The sequence below is a fragment of the Myotis davidii genome, unplaced genomic scaffold, assembly GCF_000327345.1.
Source record: "Myotis davidii unplaced genomic scaffold, ASM32734v1 scaffold72, whole genome shotgun sequence".
Lineage (NCBI taxonomy): Eukaryota > Metazoa > Chordata > Mammalia > Chiroptera > Vespertilionidae > Myotis > Myotis davidii.
The window spans coordinates 3,114,131-3,122,715 of record NW_006284618.1 but is presented as its reverse complement, the minus strand read 5'-3'; the positions used below and the strand labels follow the sequence as shown (position 1 = coordinate 3,122,715).

Here is an 8,585-nt window from a genome sequence, read left to right as displayed (position 1 = left end):
CGCGGTGTATACTCTAGAAGGAGGTGGGAGGGATGGAGGGGGAGGGGAGAAGCCCTTTATATTTGTACAGAGACATCAAGACTGGATTTGCTTTGTAGGGGCCGCAGCGGCTGGATCTGGGCAGCTGCCCAAGTTCTGGTCAGAACATGGGGTCAAAGCTGCTTCCAGACCCTGGGCCATTACTATTTACTGTCCCATCATTCAAGTTTAGGAGACCCTGTGTCTCAGAGTATAGCTGGAGCCAGTGGCTTCAGGACCAAAATATGGAAAGGGAGCCATTGACCAAAATCACGGACACGGGAGGCCTCTCTGTTGCTGCCCCTGGACGCTATGCCCAGCAAACGAGTGGCCTTAAATGTACGTGCCCACACACGAACGCAACGGGCCCTCCCACGCTCACACAGACGGCCAACCCTGTGACTCAGCGAAGCCTGCAGGGATCCCCCGCAGCGTGGCCTCCCACGGACAGCCCGACGGCAAACACTGGGCACCGCTAAGTGTGGCGCATGCTTTTCTCACTTAACAAGCGACAAACCTACGCGATTTTCCTCCCCCTTTTCCAGATGAAGGAGATGGGGCTCAGAGAGGGTGGGTAACTGGCCACACCCACAGTGTAAACTCAGGTCCCGACACCAGAGCGGGACGCTGCCCCTCTGCTGGACCGACCCACCTCCAGGCCTGGTCCTGTCGCCTTTCCTCTCATGCTCATCATCCTGAAGTGAGAAAACCTCCACCCCTTCATGACCTGGGTGGACACACTCTCATTGGAAAAGCTGAGCCCATTGGGAGTCCCTGGCCTTCCCCTCCCCCCATCTGGGTCCAGGGAGAGGCAGGGCTTCTGTCTGGTCCTCTGTTCTGTTAGGAAAAGGGAAGAAGGCTGAGGAGCGCCTGTTGACCGCAGTCAAATGGCGTGGCACGGGCAGAGGGACACGTTTTTAACTCCGACAAGGCAACGCCCTATCTCTTTTTCTTTTCTGAATACAGGACACTTTCTCATGAGATAAGTGTAGGTCTTTAACACCTGCAGACTTACTTTGAAATCAGTGCTACTGTGTGTTGTCCGAGAGGCTTTGGCTGGTCCATAGTAAAAATTCAAAAAGACATCTCCACCCTTCCAACTCAAAGAGGAGGGAGAGGCCCTTTTGCAAAAGGAGGCTAATCAAACCCCTCCCACACGGTGGGCAGCTCTTCTGACTTTTATTGGAATGACTAATGCGTGATCAATACCTGTAGGAAATACTGAGTTAGCCAGACAGCTCTCCCAGCAATGACATGTGCAAGCCAGAGGGGGCATCTTCGCTGAACAATAAGTAGGCGACACAGAGAGAGTGGTGCCTGGCATTTCTGGGCCTCTGGCTGCCTCGGTTTGGTGGACACATAGCTTCAGAGCCCGAGCAGAGCATTACACTGTAGCTTGTTTAATTAACATTTGTTTGGTGTGAATATACATTAATCTGGACACATTTAGGTTTGCTCACTATGATATAGTGTTAGCCATTATCAAGCAATTTTCTCACCAGAATTCCATTCCTGTTTCTTCACAGTCTGGTTATTCTTCTATTTGTCTTATTTCTGCAGAATATGGCAAAACCAAGTCTCCGCAGTGGATTACATGCAGTGATGGTGTGCAGGCGCTCTGGCCAATCAGAGGGGCTCTCCGCCTGTGCCATCTGCATCGCTGGCCCAGTTCACACACACACCCTTACCCTCGAGTCTGGGATCAGCCACAGGCCCCCAGCAGCCCTCACTCAGGTGTGGGCGACACAGCAAACGATGGCTGGTTGCAGCCGTAGTGCGAGATGGGCCCACCAGAGGCCTCGCCACCATGTGGGCGTGGTGGGTCGGAACCCAGGGGAGAAAGGTCTGTGGAGATGCCGGGCTTCCTCCTCCATGGACGCCCATCAGTCCCCGGAGGGACGCCTGCAGCCCTCGGCTCTGTGGGGGCCCCACTCGTGTCACAGCACATGTCAGTCTGGATCAACACCATCTACTTCAGAGTCCCGCTTCTCTCTCCTGTAAAAGGCAAAGAGAGAGAGAGAAACCTTGTCCAAAACGTGATCGTCAAGAAGAGTCACCACAAGGTGGAACCTGTTCAGATGCCGGCTCTGCTGTTTCTGTTCCTAGTAGCCCCGTTTTTCTGGGAGCTTTGCGCCAGGGAAAGACAAGAAGGGCTCCGCAGGGGACATGCCCGCCAGCGCCTGGTCACGGATACTGGGGGGAGGGGTCTCCCCAAGCCCCTGGGCCTCTCATCTGCTTTCCACCCAAAGATGGAGGGGGGGCAGTGGGGACACAAAGGACTCACCTAATCAGGGGGCACAAGAAGACCCGACCACACTTCTTGCTGCTCTGGCCTCTGGGGGCGGGCAGGTGGCTGAGAGCAGCAGTGGTAAGAGCAGCAGTGACCAAAGCCACGCCGTCTGGCCATTGGTTCTGTGGATGCAGCGAGGCAGGCGGGGCCCAGGGCAGGACCCAGCTCAGCCCCTGCTCAGCCCACGGCAAGGGGTCCTGAGAGTCAGAGCACCACTGCAGGCTCCTGTCCGTCTCTTCAGGGGCCCATGTGATCTTGACTCTGGTCCTTGTGAATCATCTCCATCAAATCCCTTTCTGTGAAGCAGCTGAAATAAAATGCATGATAAACAATAAAGACTTGCCCAATTTTCCAGGCCGAATGGTCACCCAGACCAAATACGCAGAGAACAAGTAAAATGACCCAAATTGCCAGATGCTTCAAGGATTTCTTTTCCATTTGTTATTTCTAAGCCATTGTGTTTACTTACTTCTTTGCAAGAGAATCATCCCTGATTCCTCCCGGAGTCTTAGCTGATCTAAGGAAGACAGCCACCCGATCGCAGTTTGTCCTATTTCTGTGGGTCTTTCTTACTGTTCTTCCCCGGTTTCACATAAAGAAATTATTTTTACTTAAAGTTAAGGAATGTGTGTTTTCACAAGAAGAAAGGGTTAGAAGTACTCAAACTGGCAGAACGTATTTGGCAAGAAAACGCTCGGAAATGCTGGCAGGAGCTCATCTTCGTCACGAGGGAGGCGGCCGGTGGCGATGCCTCTCACAGGACACTCACATGTCTGGGTCGTGGTGCCACCACCGGGGTCTCACGCTGCGCCCGTTCCCACGTGGTGGGTGGGCGAGCGAACGGCGAATATTCCACGGATGACACTGTGATCCTGTCGACCGGGTGGCGAACGTCCGATTTTATGTACAAATCTCAACCATGAATGAGCGTCCATCTGCTGCCTGACCTCCGGTTTTAACTCCACGCACGTTACAAGGAATTTCCCGAAGATGTTAAAAGCCGATTTTCCGGTAAGAAAAGAGGAAGTGTCGGATCTTGTTAAAGGATGGTGACCACACGCGGCTTGAAGATTAATTATTAAATGCCGCGGGGTTGGTGGTTAGCTAAAGCATCCAGATAGGTTCTGAGAAGTCATGAGGGTCGGGGGAGCGAGAGGGAGGGCGGGAGGGAGGGGAAAGAAAAGTAAAGAGGAGAAGAGAGGAAAGGAGAAGAGAGAAGGGGGGAGGGGGAGGGGAGGGGAAAGGGAGGGAAGGGGAGGGTTGCCACACTCCACCATCTTCTCTCGGCTCAGCCTGCGTGGGCCAGAGGTCAGGCACTGAGGCTGTAGGCTACCTGCCCGCCCTCCCTGGCAGACAAGCTCTGTTCCAGGTACGGGCTCCTCTGAACCCCAACTCCGGTGGCCCTAACGCAGCCTGGCGCTCCCCTAGCAGAGGGTTCTGGCAGCCTCGGGGCCCAGGGCTCAGGCCCAGAGCGGCCGATTCCGAGCGAGCCCAGCAAAGGCCTCTGGGGGCTGCTGAGCATCTGCGTCTTAATCAACAACAAAAGTGCTCTCGGTTGTGGGTTTCTGGAAGAAACCGCTGTTTCCTGAACAGGCCACGCAACAGCTGGCGTGGGAACAGTGCATGAACCGAAACCGTTCTTCTCAGAACAGAACTCTAAGCCGAGGGCTCTGCTGGCTCCTCTGAGGGCGCGGGCGTCCCCTCCCCCGCCCCAGCACCCGGATCCATAAGGAGGCTAATGAGAGAGAGGCTTATGAATAAAAGAAGGGACGCCTTCCCAGGCAGGCGAGAGAGGCCCGCCTTCTCCCTCCAGAACCCACAGCCTTTGAAGCAAAGCCAGGGGCGTTAATGACTGGAATGATTTCCCTCCCCCACCACGGAGGACCCGCAGTTTCAGGAAGCGATCTGTGCTTGCTTGTTAGAGGCCTTTGAAATCCGCCCAGCTCCGCTCCGGGCCTGAGCCATCTCTCCCGGGAGGCGATTGATGTTTGAGGCTGAAATGCCTACCCAGCCTTCCGTGGGGCCAGGCCGAGAATGCCAGCTTGGCATCCGAAGGGGAGGCAGAGCAGCGAGCTCTGGGGGGTGAAGGGTGGGACAGGTGCCCTCAGAGGACAGGCCCACATCACTCGGAGACCCTGGAGGCCTGTCCTCCCTCCCCAGCTGGCTTCCAACTGTCTGATGCACTCCCCAACGAAGAGAGATTTCGCAGAACTCTAAGATCGCCACGGTTTTTAAGTCGTGGTATTAGAGTTATCGCCACCAAAAAACCGTTAGAACAGCTATCGTTTAAGTGATATAAGTTTGGAAATTTCTCAGAGGAAGGATGACTAGCAATTCAAAGAGCCAGTGTTTGTGTCGGGGGCGGGGGGTGCAGAGAAAAGTGGATGTCAAATCCCACCCTTCCCTTCCCCCACTCTCTGACCCTGACCCTCTGCTGGGTGTTCCAATCTCCCACATCCCGGCCCAACAGGCAGGTCAGCCCGAGCAGGCAGGTACCTCCAGGGCCAGGTGCAGCCATCCCTCCTCGCTATAGAGACCCGAGGCCTTCCAAGCTGCTCTGGCTCAGGGGAGCTGCCCTACAGGGAGCTGTCCGGGTGGGCACTGAGGCCCCCGTTGCTCACGGAGACTGAACACAGAAATGGAAAAGGAAACGTAAAATCGTGTAGATTAGTGTTTTTACCTCTAAAATCCCATCTTGCATCATTAGGTCTATTTTATATATATATTTAAGAGTCATTGACTCCCTGATTTCTTTTCTGTGTGTGTATATGAGGCGGGGGGTGGGGGCGGGGGCGGTGCACACGCTCTTGCAGCCTGGGGTGATGGGTGGAGGGGGTCTGTCCCCCAGGTTTGGGAAGCTCTCAGGATGCAGTGGCCCCTCCTCCGGACCGTCTCCAGGCCAATGGCGCTCACGGGACTGTTTCTCCTCGCAGGCCGGCTGCGGGAGGCTCAGGCTGCCCAAGCTGCCCAAGCTGCCGTGATGGGGCCGCACCAGGGACCGCTCTGTCTGCCTCGGTCACAGGCGCCCTTCCTGAGTGACCGTGACGTCCTTGCCGGCTGCAGGTGAAGGCCCGCACCTCCTGAGCGGCCCTGGTCCTCCCGGGCCTTCCATCCACTGTGCCATTTTCCAGCGTCATTTCCCCGGGGATGGGCCGGTGAGCCGGTGAGTCAGATCGGCCGACGTCGGGCTCTAATTCCTCATATTAAAACCAAATGTAGCCGAGTCTATTACTTGAAGTTCAACTTTAAATTGGAAAAAGTCTAGTGTCTTGGCGACCAGATCCCTGCAGGAGGACGCCGCGTCATTTGAAGCGCCGGGGGCATCCTCGCAGTAGGCTGAGAACACTCACCTGCAGCCCCCCAGGAACAAATCAAACCCTTAGCTATTCTTTTTAACCCAAAGGGGGAAGTCTTAGGAAACAGATTCTGTGCTCTTTGCATTTCTAAAGGCAATTCCCCCCACAGAGGCGGCGCCCTGCACTCCTCACCCCTCCTGGGGACCAGGTGCCTGAACCTCCTCCATCCGAGGTCCCGTGGGGTCGGATGGAGGTCTCCTGTTCCATGGACACTGATCTTGCACGGCCACCACACCTCATCTGATATCCCTCTGGGGGCTGGGAGCACGGGAGTACAAGGCGGAAACTCAGGGCCGAATGCCCACATGCTCAGCTCACAGGGCAGGCAGGCAGGGCTCAGGTAGAGGCAGGGGGATCACCTCCTGTGTCCTCAAGTCTTCACTGATTGTGTCTGCTGCCCCCTCCCCTTGCTCTTTGGAGGAGCCCTTCCCCTATACACTGTGACTCCTTGTGCCTGGGCCACACCTGCCTTCACCATTTGCACACCTGTCACAGGGCTTTGGAATGGAAAAAAATACTCCCTGTTTCACAAAAAGAGTCAATCAGATGTGACCTTTGGGATGTGTTTAGTTTGGATGACAGCTACAAGGAGGACTGGGACATGGGCTCCCAGGATGGCGCTCTGGGGGGCAGGAGGGGACAGGGACCTGAGGCACAGGCAGGGCCCGCCCGGCCAGGGCAGTCAGAGAGCAGCCTCAGAGGTGGATGCAGGCCTGAAGGGAGACGCAGGGTGAGAAATCTGCAGCACTGAGTCGGCAGGCAATGTCACCATGTCCTTCACCCACGGTGCTGAGCTACCACGCAAGACCCAGGAACACCGGCCTGCCTGGCTGAGCTCACGGTCTCAATGGGGGTGGGTGACAAAACCACCAAATGGCTGTGACCCACTGACACCAAGTACTGACCTGGGTTGACTCTCTCACTGTCCCAGAGCTGAAGGCTAGAATGGAAGTGACAGGAAAGTCCTGGGAGGCCCCTGAGGAGCCTCAATCTAGGAAATACTCACCACATGTATCCATGAGTGATGGACACAGGCCCTCAGGTGAGCACACAGGGGGTGATGGACACAGGCCCTCAGGTGAGCACACAGGGGGTGATGGACACATGCCCTCAGCTGAGCACACAGGGGTGATGGACACATGCCTTCAGGTGAGCACACAGGGGGTGATGGACACGTGCCCTCAGGTGAGCACACACAGAGGAACATCATACTTACATGAATAGAGTGAGGGATGAAACCAGGGAGCTGATGACAGTGGGACTCGGGAATTAGTACCAGCAGAGCCAAGTCTGGAAGCCGGTTTCCAAGAGTTCCGTGGGCAGAGCAGCAATGGGAAGTGGATTATATCTCAGTTGAGAACTTCTAGAAGTAAGAGCCCATGGAAGGACCAAAACTGAGAGCCACGTGAGGAGTGTCTTGGCCTGTGTGAAACAGAGAAGGGCAGACTGTCTCTAGAGGAGATTCTGCTGCTGGGACGGCAGGGGCAGAGGGAAGCTGCCTGGACTCGGGGTAACGTGGGGGAGCCAAGCACGCTGGTGGGAGCTGCAGGTGCCAGAGGCTGAGGAATGATCACCAGCTTCAGGCTTCTCACCGCTGGAAGCAATGGGGAGGGAGTGGGGTTGATGGAAGTGGGAAGTTTGTGGAGTGGCCAGGTCTGGTGGGTATACCAGATGTCCGTCCTCTTTTTCATGTTGTGTAATGATCTCCACTGTCATAGCTACATGTGGACCATTCAATCAGATGGACAAACAGATATACAGAGCCCACGTCGATCGCTCGGTGTGATGAGAGGCTGGGCAGGAAGGAGCCCAGGGTTGCACGACTTGAGATATTGTGGAGACTTGGAGTTCCCCAGGAGCAGCAACTAAAATAGGTGTTTGTTCTTGAAACCTGGTTATGACACATCTGTAATAATAAAAGCGTAACATGCTAATTAGACCGGACAGCTGAACGACCTCCCAGACGACCTTTCGGATGAAGCCGGGGCTGCGAGGGCCGAGCCCCTAGCACAAATTTCATGCATTGGACCTCTAGTTGTTCAATAAATACCTCCAAGGAGAACGAACAATGCATTGCTTAGTGCTCCCACGTCTGAGATGTGCTGAGAACACAGGCTAGGCTCAACCACCAGAGAAAGTGCTCAGGGGATGCAACTGGAGCTGGCACCTGAGTGACTGGTCGGGGCACCAGTATGAGGAGGGGGAAGGCCAGGGGCTCCTGGAGACGGGACTCAGCAGGTGAGCAGTCACTCCAGGTGTGAAACCTGCCCGCTCTCCACGGCCGCCTTAGGAGGCTTGGGCTCCAGAATGGACTTCCCAGGGCAACGCCAGCAAGGCAGGCAGTGACTAAGCGTGGCTCGAGCCCTTGCGTTCTGCCTCCAGACAGATGTGGCCGGGCTGCGCGTGCTGGAAATAGTTTAATCATTACCTGCGTGAAGTCCCAGGGACCCACTGGAAGCGATCTGTTTAAATGTCAATGCCATTCATCTTGAAGGAGAAAACAAACCCTTTTGGCATTATTAGTCTTTGGAATTAGAGGACGCGCCGTCATTTTTTAAACCAAATAAGGAAAGGCCATTAAGAAAAACTGGATTTGCTATCATTTGCCTGGCCTGGGTCTCTAAGAACGTCTCCCCACCATCTGTAAGGGCTGCTGGTTGGTGAGCAGCGATGTCACCGTCGTGATGTATGGCGCAATAACACCACCCAGCTGGCATGACACATTCTGGGGATTCAGGCCCTGTAACTTAGATCAAAAAAATTACCAAGATCGATAGAATGATAGGGGGAAAGAAGGGAGGTTTTGATAAGATGCTAGGAATTCAGTGTTTTGTATTGCTTTTTTTTTTTCTTCAAATGGTTAGAAAAGCAGGGGCCAGGGCCACAGGAAGCTAACAACACGCAGGAGAGATCCCTGTGGG

At 55.0% G+C, this 8,585-nt stretch overlaps 1 long non-coding RNA gene across 1 annotated transcript; it reads right to left on the bottom strand.

Moving 5' to 3' along the window:
• Positions 1 to 511: 511 nt before the first annotated feature.
• On the bottom strand, positions 512 to 7,564 carry LOC102774727. Its single transcript, XR_001516143.1, has 3 exons — positions 6,881 to 7,564; positions 2,303 to 2,615; positions 512 to 2,013 (listed from the first exon to the last, which is right to left on the bottom strand). It is a non-coding gene; the product is annotated as an uncharacterized LOC102774727 (long non-coding RNA).
• Between the last annotated feature and the right edge of the window lie 1,021 nt (positions 7,565 to 8,585).